General features: G+C 47.1%; 1 non-coding gene across 1 annotated transcript; it reads left to right on the top strand.

Moving 5' to 3' along the window:
• Positions 1-876: 876 nt before the first annotated feature.
• On the top strand, positions 877-1,093 carry LOC147097486 (small nucleolar RNA U3). Its single transcript, XR_015074400.1, has one exon. It is a non-coding gene; the product is annotated as a small nucleolar RNA U3 (small nucleolar RNA).
• Positions 1,094-4,061: the final 2,968 nt, after the last annotated feature.

The raw sequence follows: 4,061 nt of genomic DNA, 5'->3' as shown, positions 1-4,061 counted from the left end.
GTTTCAGATCGAAACCCTTCGTCAGGACTGAAAAAACACAGGAAATGAAACAGATTAAAAGGCCAGTTTGGGGGCCGGGAAATGGTGATGAGAGAACAAAAGAGAAGTGAAGAGACATTAAGAGGTATTCAAAACCAGACGAGATGGTGATAGGACTGGTGGAGAGTGGCTGTGAAACTGAGTCTGATCAAACATGAGAAGGGAAACTGAAAGCAATGAAGATGAACAAGGTTGAAGAGCCAAACGGAGATCCCGTCGAAGAGAAGAGCAGAACTTCTTCAAGGTAGGCATTCCTAGAGGGGGTGTGGCAGTGAGCCTTTTAATCTGTTTCATTTCCTGCTTTTTTCTCAGTCCTGACAAAGGGTTTCGACCTGAAACGTTGACTCTGTTTCTCTCTCCACGGATGTTGCCTGGCCTGCTGAGTTTTTCCAGCATTTTCTGTTGTTATCCGCGTAAGATGTTGCTCTGCTCCTCCGGCTCTATAATTCTTCATTTGCAGTTTCCAAAGCTGATTTTAAATCTTTTTCCCTCTTTATCTAACCCGCTGAACCCATCCGTGCGGTGGAGGGCGAGTTGCTGTTTAAATCTCTCAGAGCGGGGCTTCCACCCACTGAGTGAATCAATGAGCAGGACAGTCGCTGGAGACAGGCTGCTAATATATGCAAATCACCTGCCTGCTGGGTAATGGCAGAATGACAGCAACTATATTTCTTTCTCACACAATTATAATTATATTTACAAAGGGTGATTTGTATATTGTATATATAGTGGATTCCGCACTGACCGCTGTGAATGGGCGCGAAGCGGGTGGGAGCTCAGCCTCTGTTAAAGGGGGTGTGCTGAGTGTGGAGAGCGGTGTGGCGGCCAATGTTAGGTAAGACTATACTTTTAGGGATCATTTCTATAGTTTTTAACTTGAGAAATGTGTTCTGAAGTGTCTGGTCTCACTAACCACGAGGAGGAGTTAAAGCGTTTCCTCCTGAGCGTGAAGCGGGCTGCGAGTGTTGCTTTGTGCAAGAGCTTGTGGCCATTGATGACCGTTCCCTTCTTTCTGTGTGAGAGTTGTGGAAGGAGGAAACGCATTCTGAGTGGTTAGTTTTTTTCATACTGAAAAATAAGATCAAGATTTCTTTTGTGAAAACCAACTCTTGGTTTGCTGTGGCTGTAATTCGAGCTCTATTCCAACAGAGGGCCCTCGTGTAAAGACAGTGTCCGGCTGCATCAAGCTGTGCAGAGGCCTCGGTTCGCAAACACCGGATCTTTAAAACCTAAAAATAAGACAATTTTTTCTTATTGTCTTACTTTCGTTTTTGATTTTTGCCCACCTGACATTGTCATCTGCCGACCTGAAACGTTAACTCTGATTCTCTCTCCACAGATGCTGCCTGACCTTCTCAGTCTTTCCAGCATTTTCAGTATTTATTGCATAAGATTCCTGTTCTAAAAAGGGTACGCTAAGCTGGACGCACTGCACCTATTTGCCTCAATTTTAAATACTGCTACCTTAGCATCTTCAGTGTAGGCATCGGTCTTATGGGTTTGTCATATTCTGCCTATCAGGAGTGACAGGAGATTGCAGTGGACATCCCATATACTCACCGGCAGTAAAATACTGCAATAAGAGATTAATATGCTTGCTAACTCATACTCGGCATTTATCAAGGCGCGGGCTTCAGTTCATAGGCAACTGCGACTGCTATGGAAGCCACTCTGCTGTTGTGAGTACAAGACCTAAATGTTGAGAGAAAGACAAACTACAACAAGTCCGAAATTTATTGCTGTACATCAGCAGCACAAATGGACCTCACAACTGAGAAATTCCTTCCCTCAGGCTTCTTACAATCTATCAATGTCGAAAACCCGTGATTGGCAGCAACTAACCAGGACTTCTTGTTCTGCCGAAGGGTCACCGGCCTGAAACGTTAACTCTGTTTCTCTCTCCACAGATGCTGCCTGACCTGCTGAGTGTTTCCAGCATTTTATGTTTTTATTAAAGATTGCAGCATCCGCAGTATTTTGCTTTTGTATTCATGTCAGTAACGTGATAGTTTGACGTATTCCGCTTCCTGTATCGATTCATTTATCAACTTGCACCTTATTATTCCCCATGTTATTTCAAAGTGCAAAGTGAAAATCTTCCTGAATATCCCCCGATCTGACACTTCCTCTCTTCCATCGCTGCCTCAGGTTTTCTCCGTGTTTGACTCATCAGGTACCGTTGCTATTTAAGTGTTATAAGTCAGCCGTGGCTCAGCGGGTAGCACTCTCGCCACTGAGACAGAAGGCTGTGGGTCAAAGCCCACTCAGTGAAACTTGAGCACAAAATCCAGGGTCACACTCCAGTGCAGTACTGAGGGAGCGCCGCACTGTCGGAGGGGCAGTACTGAGGGAGCGCCGCACTTTCGCAAGGGCAGTACTGAGGGAGCGCCGCACTGTCGGAGGGGCAGTACTGAGGGAGCACTGCACTGTCGGAGGGGCAGTACTGAGGGAGCGCCGCACTGTCGTAGGGGCAGTACTGAGGGAGCGCCGCACTGTCGGAGGGGCAGTACTGAGGGAGCGCCGCACTGTTGGAGGGGCAGAACTGAGGGAGCACTGCGCTGTTGGCGGGGCAGTACTGAGGGAGCGCTGCACTGTCGGATGGTGGCCTCTTTCGGATAAGATGTTAAACCGAGGCCCCGTCTGCTTTCTCAGGTGGATGTAGAAGATTCCACTGACACTATTCGAAGAAGAGCAGGGGAGTTCTCCCCGGTGTCCTGGCCGATATTTATCCCTCAACCAACATCACTAAAATAAGATTATCTGGTCATTATCACATCGATGCTTGTGGGATTTTGCTGTGCGCAAATTATCTGCCACATTTCCTACATTACAACAGTAACTACACCTCAAAACTTCGATTGGCTGTAAAGCACTTTGGGACAATGTCCTGTGGTTGTGAAAGGCGCTATAGAAATGCAAGTCTCTTTGCTTTTTACCTATCTGAGGGCTGGAAGAGCTTTCTATCAGCTTCACTCCAGTATTCGGGTTATACTCGGTTCTGTGGGACCAGATCTGCTGGAAATATGCAGTTCTCTGCCTCTCCAAGCATCAGGGGGAGAGAGACAACAGCAGGAATTGGCAACCTATATGACTGCTTAATGTCAACTAAAAAATCCTAACCAGGTCAAGTGTGGTCTGGAGCTGGTGATCTACTGGAACAGACCTGCGCCTGTTATCACGTTACTGAGGGATATGTGCACCCTGGTAGGTGACAGACAGGTGGACCTCAGGGGAAGGTCTTTGATAGGATATCGCACATGTACATATTGGATGTGTTCTCCAAATTGGGGCTCGGAAGAGAATCCACAATTTGATCAAATTGCTCCACTCCTGGGGATCGGGTTTGGAGGGGCTGGGGTGTACACCAGGAACTGGGAGGTCAAATCAACATTGTAAAGAAACAGCTGTCTATGCGGGTGCAGCACATTCTCTGGAAAAGCCTGATGGTCAGTTGTGGTGTGTTCTTGGTGCCTGTGTACGTGGCACAGGTCAGTGGGACACCTTTCCCACTTTTATCTCCCAGTAAGCTTCCAGTCAGAGTTTGGGATGAAGGAGGTTGTAGGGCAGGAGGAGGTTACAGGGAAGGAGGAGGTTACAGATAGGGTAGGCTGCGACCGTGGAGTGATTTAAATAAGGGGATGAGAATTTTAAATTTAAGGCTTTTGTAGATTATGAGCCAACATAGATCAGTGAGGTCAGAGAGGTGCGTGAGTGGAACTTTTTACAGGATAGGATATGGGTAAAGAAAGAGATAGAACGTGCCTTTGTATGGAGAATAGCAGAGGATTGGATTAACTGAAGTTTATGGAGGATGGGAGGCTGGCCTGGAGAGCATTGGAATAGTCAAATCTGGAATTGGTCTCGGCATGGCTGAGGTAGAGGCAGGGGCAATGTTACAGAAGTGGAAGTAGGAGGTCGTTGTGATGGTGAGGATGTGGGAACTGAATTCGGGGATTAACTGGACGTTAAGGTTGCAAATAGTCTGGTTCAGTTTGAGAAGTGGCCGGAAAGGGGTTTCAGAT

Source organism: Somniosus microcephalus, chromosome 32 (genome assembly GCF_052327205.1).
Source record: "Somniosus microcephalus isolate GS21.2 chromosome 32, FLI_Smic_1.0, whole genome shotgun sequence".
NCBI lineage: Eukaryota > Metazoa > Chordata > Chondrichthyes > Squaliformes > Somniosidae > Somniosus > Somniosus microcephalus.
This window is presented reverse-complemented; position numbering and strand designations above follow the sequence as displayed.